The sequence below is a fragment of the Dasypus novemcinctus genome, chromosome 28, assembly GCF_030445035.2.
Source record: "Dasypus novemcinctus isolate mDasNov1 chromosome 28, mDasNov1.1.hap2, whole genome shotgun sequence".
Lineage (NCBI taxonomy): Eukaryota > Metazoa > Chordata > Mammalia > Cingulata > Dasypodidae > Dasypus > Dasypus novemcinctus.
The window spans coordinates 41,870,559-41,884,386 of NC_080700.1; the positions used below are offsets into that span (position 1 = coordinate 41,870,559).

At 56.8% G+C, this 13,828-nt stretch overlaps 1 protein-coding gene across 1 annotated transcript in view; it reads left to right on the forward strand.

Annotated features, from left to right (window-relative positions):
- The window catches only part of ZDHHC14 (zinc finger DHHC-type palmitoyltransferase 14), a 284,932-nt gene that overhangs the window by 37,955 nt on the left and 233,149 nt on the right, over window positions 1–13,828 (forward strand). The gene's annotated exons all lie outside the window — the stretch shown is intronic.

Sequence of the window (13,828 nt, forward strand, 5' to 3'; positions counted from 1 at the left end):
GCTGTCGACCGCGGCTGCGCTGCCCACCTCCTTAGCAGAGCCTGGCGCTCGGCTGTGCGGGGAGCCAACAGCGAGGTAGGCAGCCCGGCTGGAGGAGCCCGTGAAATCTGCCACTAGGCCCTGACACTGCCACTAGCGGAGGTGGCTGTAGAAAGGGGTCCACGTGCAGGAGGTTTGATGAACTGAAATCAAATCTGATTTTTACTGAAAGCAGGGAGCCGCCATTGGACGCCACCTCCTGCCCATTTCACCCCGTAAAAAGCTCTCAACCATGTCTACTTCTCTGTGCCGCGGCCCCTGGCCCAGCTTTTGCTGTTTTCCCTACAGACAGAGGGTCTTTTCAGATCAGCTCTAGGATCCGATTTTTTTATTTTACAAAAACTGCATTTTTATTGGGATGGCACTACGTTTTTGGTCTACTTCTGGAAAAAATGGATGCCATGGTTGAATGTTCCATCAAGGAACTGAGTGTCAAGCTCAGGCTGTCTTCTGTGTCCTCCAGGTAGTTCAGATGCTCCAGGGGATCTCGGACGATGCTGGGGGCACTTATTTTCCCAGCCCCGCTCTCGCACTCAGGACCGGGGGAGGGCTTTCCTTCTGATATGGTTTCTAACTGGTTATTGTTTGCATTCAGGCAGGCTGTTGCTTGCCCCGTGTTAGTTTGTGCCCTCCTCCTTAGCGGTCTCTCCTGGTGTAAGTTTATTTAGTGGATTCTTTGTTTTATTTTTAGCTAGATAAGCATATCGCCTGCCAGTAGTGGTCATTTTCCCTTTCTATTTTAGAGAGCTGTTTTCTTTTCTTTTTTTTTTTTTAAGGTTTTATTTATTTCTCTCCTTCTCCCCTGTTGTCTGCTCTCTGTGTCCATTTGTTGTGTGTTCTTCTGTGTCTGCTTGCATTCTCAGTGGCACCAGGAATGTGTCTCTTTTTGTTGCGTCATCTTGTTGTGTCAGCTCTCCGTGTGTGCAGCTGCATGCTGGGCGGCTCTCCTTACGGGTGCACTCCTTGTGCGTGGGGCTCCCCTACGCGGGGGACACCCCTGCGTGGGACGGCACTCCTTGCGCACATCAGCACTGCACGTGGGCCAGCTCCAAGGACCTCCCGTGTGGTAGGCGGATGCCTTATCAGATTTCTTGCACACACCAGGTGTGCTCTCTGCTTCGCCTGGCCTGCTCCCCCAGCTCGCCGGGCCCATCTCCACGGTCACTTCCCTGGGAGCTGGATCCGACTGGCCCGGGTCTCTACCCAGGAGGCTGTGGGGGGGACAGGGTCAGCTGGGGAGGCGAGATGGCCAGAGCAGGGCCGGAGTCCAGAGGAGCCAGAGCGGGAGGGGCCGGCCCTGGGGCTGGGAAGGACGGCAGACACGGGGCCCTGCAGGGGCCGGGGTCCGTGGGGAAGGGGCATGAGGGACTCTCCTGGGTGAGTCCACGGGGGGCCACGCAGTGGTCCTTTTTTGGGTGTCTCCAGGTGCTGGCTCGAGTTAGGTTCTTGGGGGGCAGTGGGCCCGTCCGAGCAGCGCCGGCCCGCCGCACTGCCCAGGAGCTGTCTGGTGGGCTGGGGGCCTGTGGGACCCCCAAGGGCAGCTGCGTGCACTGCAGCCCTCGGGGGCCTGGGGGCACGAGCCGCGTGTTTGGATATGGAGAATGCAGGCAGAATGTGGAGGAGTCAGAAGAGAATTGTGGAGGAAACAGCATCTAAGGAGAGACGGAAAATGGAGAGGATGGCGAAAACCAGGTCGAGAGGGAGTTTCAAGAAGCAGGGGCGCCGGTGGACCTGGCCCAGTGGTTAGGGCGTCCGTCTATCACATGGGAGGTCCTTGGTTCAAACCCCGGGCCTCCTTGACCCGTGTGGACCTGGCCCATGCGCAGTGCTGATGTGTGCAAGGAGTGCCGTGCCACGCAGGGGTGTCCCCGCGTAGGGGAGCCCCACGCGCAAGGAGTGCGCCCCGTAAGGAGAGCCGTCTAGAGTGAAAGAAAGCGCAGCCTGCCCAGGAATGGTGCCGCACACACAGAGAGCTGACACAGCAAGATGACACAACAAAGAGAGACACAGATTCCCGTGCCGCTGACAACAACAGAAGCGGACAAAGAAGAAGACGCAGCAAATAGACACAGAGAACAGACAACTGGGGTGGGGGGAGGGGAGAGAAATAAATAAATAAATCTTTAAAAAAAAAAAAAGCAGGGGGAGGAAGCCAGCGTCCAGCCTCGGGGCAGGTGAGAACAGGTTGGAAACCTCCTCCAGGCGCAGCTCGCTGCTGTGCGCTTCGCTTTATTGTGCGCCATCGTTTACAAATTGAGGGTTTGTGGCAGCCCGGGGCGAGTGGGTCTCTCGGCGCCCCCTTCCCAACGGTGCGTGCTCGTTTCGTGTCCCTGGGTCATATTTTCACCAAGATATGCACGTTGTTTGTTTTTTCAGATGGGATGCTACCGCACATGTAGTGTAAACGTAGCGTTTACCTGCACAGGGAGATCAAGAAGTTTGTGTGGCTGTTGCGGTACCCGCTTTATCGTGGAGATCTGGCACCGAACGCACAGTCTCTCCGAGGTGTGCCTGTGTATATTTGACGGTCGCCAGCGGCCTTGGCAGGGGTGTTTTCCGTGGAGATGGTGGCTTTGTACTGGGTGGAAGGGTAAGGGCTCGGGGCTGAGAGCGGGGGGGTGGTACAACCGTTGTACAACAGGCCACCTCTTTATAAGAGGAGCCTCTGGGTGCAGGAGAACGGCAAGGCCGTATCTGGAAGAGAAGGCAGGGGGAGAGTCACCTTGGGGGGAGGTAGGAAAAACCCTTGAGAGGGGATGGCTGGAGACGGAGGGTCCCAGGAGGTGTTAGCCAGGGGAGGCACCTCCCTGCCCCAAGACAGGAGAGGATGGTGGGAGGGGCCGAGAAGGGGCTGCTCACTAACGGTTTTGATTTCCTTTCTTTTTTTTTAAAGATTTATTTTATTTATTTATTCCCCCCTCCCCCATTATGTGTACTCACGTCTGCTTTCTCTGTCCGTTTGCTGTGTGCTCTCTCTGTCTGCTCGTCTTCTCTTTAGGTGGCACCCAGAATTGAACCTGGGACCTTCCATTGTGGGAGAGGCACTCAGTCACTTGAGCCACCTTTGCCCGCTACTTTGTTGTGTCTCTCATTGTGTTTCCTCTTTGTGTCTCCTTGTTGCATCATCTTGTTGCATCAGCTCGTCGTGTCAGCCCCTTGCGCCGGCTCGCCGTCTTCCTCGTCTTCTCCAGAGGCACCAGAAACTGAACCCGGGACCTCCCGTGTGGGAGGTGGGAGCTCAATCACTTGAGCCACATCCGCTTCCTGTTTTAATTTTATCTGTCACCAGGGTATGAGCGGGCAGAGACGCGAGCGTCGGGGGCCTCTAGAAGTGCCACGCGCACGGTGAAACGGGAAGGGCCTGTGGGCAGGGGGCGCGGGGTCCCTGGGCCTCTGGGCTGGAGACTGTTCCTCCTTGAGGGAACCCGTTTCTCCCTCTGGTTTTGTCCCGCAGGGCGCAGGAGCAGGACGTGGCACATCCGTGGTCAGGACCGTGAGACTGGAAAGTCAAGGGTGATGGCGAGAGAGAGACCGAGCGCCGGGCGCGGGGCCGGGCTGAGGGGCGAGGATGGCACGGAGCTGCTTTGGTTGTGTAGGGCCCAGGTGCTCTGGTCCTGCAGGGGTGAGGGTCGGACGGTGGCACGAGGTGGCCCATGGCCCGTTAGCGTGGGGGCACGACTTTAACAGCGTCCTGCGCGGCCCTCGCCGTCAACGGCAGCGTCAGGGGACAGGCCCGTGAAGACGCTCCTTGGGGCAGGGGTCCTGAACCTTTTTTGTTCCACGGACCCCTTCTCAGAAGGCAGCGGCAGATGGTTTCACGACACGCAACATCGGCATGTCTTTCAACTTTAGGATTGTTCAAGATAACTCCCCCGTGATTACAGCACCTGACAACCTAACACGGTTCACCATCTTCAGATGGTCCTTTTTGGCAAATGTTTAGAAATTCCAGTTCTCCCTCGGCGTCGTAAAACCATCTCCGCCATCCTTACCCACCTGTTTGCAGGCAGGTATCCAGTGCTCTCGGAACACGCTACATCAGACTAAGAATCCTACTAAGTCCACACTGTATTGTGTATTTTTTTTTTATTCCTCTTCCCTTCCACACCCCCCCACCCCAGTTGTCTGTTCTCTGTGTCTCTTTGCTGCGTCGTCTTTGTCCGCTTCTATTGTTGTCAGCGGCATGGGAATCTGTGTTTGTTTTTGTTGCATCATCTTGTGTCAGCTCTCCGTGTGTGCAGTGCCATTCCTGGGCAGGCTGCACTTTCTTTCGCGCTGGGCGGCTCTCCTTACAGGGCACACTCCTTGTGTGTGGGGCTCCCCTACGCGGGGGACACCCCTGTGTGGCAGGGCACTCCTTGTGCCCATCAGCACTGCGCATGGGCCAGCTCCACACGGGTCAAGGAGGCCCGGGGTTTGAACCATGGACCTCCCTTGTGGTAGACGGACGCCCTAACCACTGGGCAAAGTCCGCTTCCCATGTAGTGTGTATTAAAATATATTACATCTGCACCAACAGGTCCCCAGAAGAATATTGTGCTTTTTTTTGTTTTTTTTTTTAAATTTTTTCCCACCCCTTCTTTTTTTTTTTTTTAAAGATTTATTTATTTAATTCCCCCCCTTCCCCTGGTTGTCTGTTCTCTCTGTCTCTTTGCTGCGTCTTGTTTCTTTGTCCACTTCTGTTGTCATCAGCAGCACCGGAAGTGTGGGCGGTGCCATTCCTGGGCAGGCTGCACTTTCTTTCACTCTAGACGGCTCTCCTTACAGGTGCACTCCTTGCGCGTGGGGCTCCCCTAGCGGGGGACACCCCTGCGTGGCAGGGCACTCCTTGCGCGCATCAGCACTGTGCATGGCCAGCTCCACACGGGTCAAGGAGGCCCGGGGTTTGAACTGTGGACCTCCCATGTGGTAGACGGCCAAGTCCGTTTCCCTTCCCACCCCTTCTTGCTTGCTGTCTGCTCTCCATGTCCATTCCCTGTGTGCTCTTCTGTGTGTTTTTTGCTTGTCTCCCTTTTTGTTGCGTCAGCTTGCTCAGTCGGCTCCCTGTGGGGCCTGCAGGCTGGGTGGCACTCCGCAGCATGCGGGCAAGCCTGCCTTCACAAGGAGGCCCTGGGACTCAAACCCAGGGCCTCCCGTATGGTAGACGGGAGCCCAGCTGATAGAGCCACAGCCGCTTCCCAGAATAATGTGTCTTTTTGAACTTTCAGTTCAAGCTCACGGACCCCCCCTGGGCCCCTGGTTAAGAGCCCCTTCCTTCGAGGGTGCCCTGGGACGGGCACGTGGGACTCCTGGCGTTTTCCACCACCGACGGGCTTTCGGCAGCCCCCTCGGCCTCCGCGTGTTCCAGCAGCGGGAGAGGAGTGGGTGCCTCGCAGGGGCCGGGCCACGGCCTCAGCCTGCCCCTTTGGGGGTCATCCTTCCTCTGGTCCGGGGCGGGGTCTGTGTACCCGCCCCGCGGCGCTGCCCCCCATGCCCGCCGTCCTGCCGGCTCTCCTGCCACCGGGCTCTTCTAGGGGAGGGGCTCGGTCTGTTAGCAGGGGAGTAATTTTCTAAAGGACTCATCCGTGAACTGGCATCCGTCTAAAATTAGCCTGTGACGAGAGGCGCTTCAGCAGATGCATTAGGTGGAGTGACAGGTAATCGAGAGCGGAAAGCCCATTTAGTGCGATCTCGACGAGCCGCTTACATAAAGGGGGGCCGCGACCTCTCGGCTGCTGCTGATGGCCGTGCCCCTGGCGCGGGGTGGGCTGGCGCACGCTGCGCGCTGCCTGCGGGCCCGCGGGGGACGGCGCCGCACCTGCCGCGAGTTCCCCGGAACCTGCCCAGCATGCGGGGGCGGGGAGCAGAGTTGGTTCAAGCACCTTTGTCTGCATTTCTAGTTCCGGCGGCTTCCCCTGCCATGAAGGCAAATCCCTTCCTGGTCCAGTCCCCGGTCGGTCCGTCCAGGCCCCCAGCCTTGCTCCCCAGGGGCTCTTAGTTCTGGGTGGCCGGGAGCCCCTGCTGTGGCTTCTCTGCCCCGACCTTCACGGCCACGGACCTGGCCGGTGAGCAGTGAGTCACGGTCTCCATGGTGGGAGCCTTTTATTCCTTCCCGTTAGGGGGCCCGGGGGTGGGTGGGCTAGGATTCTGTCTCCGAGGCTGAGTCACCTGGGCCTGTGGGGAGGGTGGTGGGTGGGGAGAGGAAGGGCCTGGGACCCCCGGGTTGGTTGGCTGGGTTTCCCGGGGTCTCCTTGGATCTGCCTCGTGCTCATAGAGGCCGTCGTTCAGCCTTCCCTGATGCAATCCAGAATCGAGAAGCCAGTGCAGGAGGGTGCTGCTCAGAACGAGGAAGGGAGTGGAGGGCACAGGAAGGGGGATGGAAGGGAATGGAAGGGAAAGGAATGGGGAGAAGGAAGGGAAGGAAAGGGGAATGGAATGGGAAGGGAAGGGAATAAATGGGAGTGGGAAAGGAAGGGACTGGAAGGGAAGGGAAGAGTGCACGCACTCGTTCAGGGGCAAGCATTGCTTTGCTGAGTGTTCGTTGTACGTGTGCATGTACTAGGCATTTATTGCTATGGTCTCCACACTTTGAAAATCACTGCTCTTAGGAGGATGTGCATCTCTGAGCAGTGAGCTCCGGATACGGCTGGAGGCTCACCTGTTCCTCTTCGGAGTCCCCCGCCTGCAGCAGCGCCTAGCATATACTAGATGCTCAACGACTGGACGCAAAGAAGACGGTTCTGATTCCTCAGTCTCGAAGGGCTGGGTGAGGCAGGTCTGGCTTCCCCATTCATCCCCAGCCTCGTCCCGGGAATGCAAGCCTCCTCCTCCTCCTCCCTTCTCAAGACCGCTCCCCGGGTGACTCGGGGGTGGCCCCAGTGATGGATAGAGGTCAGTAAGCCGAGATTCGGAAGAGTCTAGCGTGTTCGGGCATGTAGGAGGATGTCTGGGGAAATCGCCGTCACCCGGCACTGCTGGGACGTCTGTCATCTCTGCTCAGGAGATCTGGGGTGAACCAGCGTATTAGTTTCCCGTTGCTGCTGTAACAAGTGCCACCAACCCGGTGGCTTCAAACAGCACAAGTTTATTCTCATGTCGTTCCGGAGATCAAAAGCCCAAAATGAGGGTTCCTGCTGCTGCAGGGCCGCCTCCTCGCCACCTCGGCTCCTGGGGGCTGCCACGCTCCCCGGCTCGTGGCCATTCCCCCGTCTTCACAGGCGGCGGCCTCGGGCCGAGCCCTTCTCGCGGGCCTCCTGGGGTTCTCTCTGATTTCCTCACCGTCGAGGATAGTTCCTTTATTCCTCGGCTGACCAGCAACCTCAGTTCCCCTTCACCACGTGCATTTGCTTCCTAGGAGCTGTCCTCAGTGACCACAAACCCCACAGAAACCTGCTGTGTCACAGACGTGGAGGCTGACATGCCAGCTCCGAGCTCCAAGAGGCCGCGCGCCCTCGCGGTAGCCAAGGGGCTGCCGGGGCCGACGACCCGGGGTCCGTGGGTTTGAGCCACGGGGTTTATTTGGGGGGAAGACTTAGAGTTCCAAGGCCCTAAGACGTCCAGCCAAGGTGGTTAGAGGCAGCGGCATTGGCTTCCGGTGGGGAAGCAAGATGGCCCGGCCTCTCCTTCCGTCCGGGCTCACCCTGTCCTCCCGGGCCCCGGGGTCCAGCTCGGGAGGCCTCGTGCTTAAGCGACCCTGCAGCCCCCCTCTCCTGGCGCAGGGCTGGGTTCTTTCCAGGCCCCCTCATTGGAGCCCTCTGCGCTCCCCCGTCTCCGCTGTGAGCCCTTGGGCAGAAGGCGCCTCTCTCCTCCGGCTCCGCTGTTCCAGCCGCTCCTTTCTGTCACACGGCAGGGCAAGAAATGACAGCGCTCCCTGTGCCCATGTGCCCCGAGTCGGTGTCCCTCCAGAGCAGCCCAGCGGCTTGCCCGGCTGCATCAGGCCTTACTGCTGGGAGCCCTGGGAGCCGTCTTTTTTTACAATTTCCTTGGATCTTTTTTTTTTTAAATACATTTTTAAAAATTAAAGTTAATAGATCACAGAACGTCAACACTGAAAAAAAAAAACGGTTCCCATGTAACCCACTCCCCACCCCCACCCCCATCGTTTTTGTAAATTGTATTTTTTTGAAGATACATCACAAAAAATGTTACATTGAAAAATATAAGAGGTTCCCGTATATCCCCCATTCCCCCCACCCCACTCCTCCCACACCAACAACCTCCCCCATCGTTGTGGCACACTCATCGCACTCGGTGAACACATTCTGGAGCACCGCTGCACCACGTGGATAATAGTTTACCCTGTAGTTCACGCTCTCCCCCAGTCCATTCAGTGGGTTATGGCAGATATGTAAAGTCCAGCATCTGACCCTGCAATGTCATTCAGGACAACTCCAAGTCCTGAAAATGCCCCACATCACATCTCTTCTTCCCTCCTTCCCTGTCCCCCAGCCGCTACCGTGGCCCCTCTGTCCAGGGAGTTGCATCAGAGCCCTGGCCGCCGAGTCTAAGGCAGCCAGAGGCCTGGCACTGGAGGAATAGATGAGTTTACGGACGTAACCTTTCTCCTTTTTGGGTTCATAAAATCCCAAACTGCCACCCTCCCCCCCCCCCCGCCCCAGCCTCTTCTGGTATCGGCGGCCCCGGGCGCCCCGTGGCTCGTGGCTGCGTGTCTCGCAGCTCTGCCCGCATCTTCACCGGGCGTCTTTCCCGTGTCCGTCTCCATCCCCATTGCCCTCGTGCTGGACGCCATCCTATTGGATTTCGGACCAGCCTGAGTGAGGTGGACCTCGTTCACCTCCGTCCTGGGAGTTAGGGCTTGAGCACATGGTTTGGGGGGTAAATCCCACCCGCAGTGCCAAGGGAACCTCACACACAGCCTCTGGGAGTCAGGCCGTGATGGCTGGCGCAGCGTTCCTCTGCCCACCGCGTACGGTGTAGTCTAGGCCTGCCAACCCTGGAGGCAGGGCCGCCCCCGCCGAGGCTGGCGTGCGGGCTCCCTGGAGGGCGTGGTATGTGGCTTTGTCCGTCCAGAACCAGGGCGCTGTCCCGGAGCCAGCCCGCCTCGGCAGCCCGTGTGGCCGGGCCGTGGCGCAGCCGGGTGGCGACACGCTCCTGCCTGGTACGCGGGTGACCCTGCTGTCGTGGTGCCCGTCTCCTCGCTGGTTGTCGGTGAACAGCCGCGTCACCTGCCCGTCTGCCAGGTCGGAGGCTGAGCAGAGCAGAGGGACAGGCACCTGCCCCGGCCCCATGCACTGGTGTCGTCCTCCTAGAACACCCGTGGGAGGTGGCTGTGTGCCCGTCCCGTGGCCATGTGGGTCACTCGGCTGGCCTGAGCGGGGAATGGGGTCAGTGCCAGCATCCACTGGACGGATGTCTCTGTTGTCCTGGCTCCTGCATGTGCTCAGGCCGTGGACCCCCCCCCCCCCAGCGAGGTCCCATGCACCCATGCACCCATGGGCGAGCATGCTACTGTGACCCGCTGAGGATGGGTGGCCCGGCCGCGTGGGGGCTTCCCGGGACTGCTAGCAAGGGGATGTGTTGCGGTCTCTCCGCTCTCGAAGGTCCCTCAGTCACCCCCCGCTCCTCAGGAGGGTTGGTCCAAGCCAGTCGTCGTAATCAACCGAAACAAGTTGTCAGGCATTTTCTCTTTGGCTCCCTCTTTCCCCCGCCCGATGGCTCCCTCATCTGTTTGCTCGTTTGCACTCCTTGTCTGCTTGTTGTTGTTTTTCCTTTTGCTCGTTGTCTGCTCGCTGTTTTTTTTCTTCTTCAGGAGGCACCAGGAACCGAACCTGGGACCTCCCGAGTAGGAGGTGGCGCTCAACTGCTTGAGCCACGTGTGCTCCTGGTTTGTTTTTGTTCATTGCCTGCTCATTGTTTTTGCTCGATGTCCGCTTGTTGTCTGCTCGTTGTTTGTCTTCTTCAGGAGGCATCAGGAACTGAACCTGGAACTCCCATGTGGGAGGTGGTGCCCAGCTGCTTGAGCCTTCCTGTTGGTTTTTTAAAGAAATGTTTCATTTTTAAAGATGTGTTCCTTTTTTTTCCCTCTTTGGGCTCTGGGAAATGCTGAGCCAGGTAACACCCTATAAATGGGGAGCCCCGAGCCTGCCCTGCTGACCGTCTCAAGATGCAGGGGCGTGCCGCTGCACTTTCTCGTTTGTGGTGAGGTCACCATAAGGCACAGTTAGCGTATGCCGTATATTCTCAAGTTTTTAAATAAATGAACAACATTTCAGGCAAAACAAAAAAAGAAGGAAAACCTTGTCTTGCTCTTCTTTGTATCCCCAGTACTTGACGTGGAATAGATACCCATTGATTGTGTTGAATGAATAACTGCGCCATTCATTTATTAACAAAATACCTTTCGAGTACGAGACTGTATGGGATAAAATAGCAGGGGAGCTCTCGCTCCAAGGAGCTGACTGTCTAGCAGGGTAGACGTGCATTGGACAGTGTTTTTTCTACGGACATTAGCAGTTTTGTTAAAGGTGAAAAACACTTGGAACCTGAGGAGTTTGTAGGTTAACTGAGAATTGCCCTCGTCCCTGTTTTCCTGAGAAATGTATTTTCTTTGGCTGGGTGGCCTTTGAACAGAAGATGGTTTCTTGGATAATTTCCATTACGGTTTAATTTAAAATTTGCCTTACAGTGAGATTGAATAAAAGTGTTAAGACTGCATAGGGGCAGACCTGTTTTGTAGTCAAAATCTAATTAGAGCTATTTCCATGTGATTTTATGAATGACAAAATGGCTTTCATGCCATTTAAACCGTGCCATGTGCCGCCGGATTTAACCGATGGTGACCACTGAAATATGTCGTAGGAGGAGTGGTTTTTCCATGTCTCTTGAAGTTGCCATCTACTGTTGACATTTAAATGTGCAGTTTTGGGGGGGTCTGCTTTTGTTTTTGAATCCAGATGGTTGTTCCAAAAGGAAGCACTGTCCCTGCTGATCAAGTGGGAAGTTAAGAAACATTTTTCTTTCTGCGGCAAGATCCACTTTTGTACTGTTGCAGCTCTGTTGCTGTTGCCGTGGTGTGGGAGCACCCCTCTTCCCCAGTGGCAGTTTGTCTGTTTCTAATGAAGGTTTTAGAATGGACTGCGATCATTTCTCTTTGAAAACCTCATCACGTCCTTCAGCAGATGGCAGGTTTGGATTTGCCAAACTTGGGCATGAAATCTAGCACCGTGCTAGCATGATCACTTGATTTCTTATTTCTGAGACTTATTTGGATAATAAGAATGCGTAATTGAGTTACGGTGGCCCTTGTACCTGTGTTCATTTAGATTTGATAGGCATACCTTTGGCACAGCTTTCCAAGCTAAATGCCAAACATCATTGTGTGTCTTTCCTGGTATTTGGAGGAAGGGTGGTTCACGTAGAAAATATTTAGCCCCCTCTCGGCTATTACTTTGCGTTGGCCTAAATGCAGGAACCTATAGGTGTTCACTAAATAGAGCAAGAAAAAGACGGTGAAAGTTTCAACCAAGATCAAACCAGGGAAGGGGTTCTGGCGCAATTGAGCATCCGTCTTCCATATTATGGGTTCACGGTTCAAACCCCGGGCCTCCTGACCCGTGTGGAGCTGGCCCAAGTGCAGTGCTGCTGCGCAAGGAGTGCCGTGCCACACAGGGGTGTCCCCTGCATAAGGGAGCCCCACGCGCAAGGATTGCGCCCCGTAAGGAGAGCCGCCCCATGGGAACAAAGTGCAGCCTGCCCAGGAATGGCCCAGCACACATGGCGAGCTGATGCAGCAAGATGATGCAACAAAAAAAGCCACACAGTTTCCCCGTATTGCATGACAAGAATACAAGCAGATGCAGAAGAACACACAGCAAATGGACACAGAGAACAGACAAGGGGTGGGGGGGAAGGAGAGAGAAATAAATAAAATAAATCTTTAAAAAAAAAAAGAAAAAGATCAAACCAGAGGCATCGACGTGCAGGCACAGCATCTCCCTGCAGACGGGGGGTGAGCCCCTCGCCTCCTGGCTAACAGGTGGGAGTGGGCCAGGCCTCCAGGGTCTCGCCCAGCGCCCTGCATCCTCTGGCCGCGTGGCCGTGGTGCTCCGAGGATGAGAAGGTCACGGCCCTGTGCGCACATCTGCACGCACACGGTCGCGGCCCCGGGGGACCCAGCACAGCTGGCGGGCCAGGCCGGCCTTGACCGGTGTCCTTGGCAAGAGGAGACGCCAACCCACCCTGACACGGTGTGTGCCGGAGGGCGGGCGCTTCCCTGGTGTCCAGCTGGCTGACTGCCGTCGTTCCGGGGGTGCCCTGGACTTGGGGGAGAAGATCCAGCGGCGACTAGGAAGGAGCCCCACCTGCCTGCACTCCTGGCAGTTGTCTCAGTGACTGCCTCGGCCAGAGTGTGCTCCTCACACAGGCCAGGACAACCCCGGGGCGTGGGGCCAGGCGCCCAGAGGAGGCTCAAGGAGTTAGAGAAAGCCGGCTCTTAGATTAGACGCCCTCCGACCACCCCAGAAAGACGGCAGAAAAGCAAAGCAAAGTGAGACCCGATTAGAATGAACTCCTGATGATCTAAAAATAGAGTAGCTTATAAAAGATATGTTCACAAGTCACATTTTTTAAATTATTATCTGACCCCCTTGCGGCTTTTTGTGTGCTGTCTGCTCTCTGTGTCCATCCGCTCTGCGTGCTCTTCTGTGTTTTTTGCTTGTCTCCCTTTTTATTGTGTCGCCTTGCTGAGTTGGCTCTCTGTGGCACCTGTGGGCCGGGCGGCACTCTGTAGCGTGCGGGCGAGCCCGCCTTCACAAGGAGCCCCGGGACGTGAACCCAGGGCTTCCCATATGGTAGGCGGGAGCCCAATTGATGGAGCCACAGCTGCTTCCCTACCTACTTTTTTAAAGATTTATGTTTTATTTATTTCTCTCCCCTTCTCCCCCCCCCCCCCCCCCCCCCCCCCCCCCCCCGCTGTCTGCTCTCAGTTCCATTCACTGTGTGTTCTTCTGTGACGGCTTCTATCCTTATCAGCAGCACGGGAATCTGTGTTTCTTTTTGTTGCGTCATCTTCTTGTGTCAGCTCTCCGTGTGTGCGGCACCATTCCTGGGCAGGCTGCACTTTCTTTCGCGCTGGGCGGCTCTCCTTACGGGGCGCACTCCTTGCGCGTGGGGCTCCCCTACGCGGGGGACACCCCTGCGTGGCACGGCACTCCTTGCGCGCATCAGCACTGCGCATGGGCCAGCTCCACACGGGTCAGGGAGGCCTGGGGTTTGAACCCTGGACCTCCCATGTGGTAGACGAACGCCCTAACCACTGGGCCAAGTCTGCTTCCCCCCACTTCTTTTTGATAGTACTAAATTTGGGTTCAGGGCCCCTGAGGCAGGTCTGGGTGGGGAAGGCCGGGGGAGTGGGAGGTCAGGGCTTGGCTCACCCCTCCCGTGGGCCGGGAGCTGCCCTCCAGGCGGGCGACGGTGCTCAGCGTGCCCCTCGCCTCCCCACTCGCCTCCTTTGTCGGGTCCCTGGGCCCGGGGAGGACGTCGTCTGGCGGAGCCCTGCCGGCTTGGTGGTCGCTTCCCGCTGGCTCCCCTCGTGCTGCTCCTGGGTGTCCTGAAGCATTTTTTTTTTTTAAAGGTCTTATTTTTTTTATTTTTATTTTTTTAAAGATTTATTTTTATTTATTTAATTCCCCTCCCCTCCCCTGGGAGTCTGTTTTCTGTGTCTTTTTGCTGCGTTTTTGTTTCTTTGTCCGCTTCTGTTGTCGTCAGCGGCACGGGAAGTGTGGGCGGCGCCATTCCTGGGCAGGCTGCTCCTGTCCTGAAGCATTTTATCTGTGTCATTGAGAATGCAGTT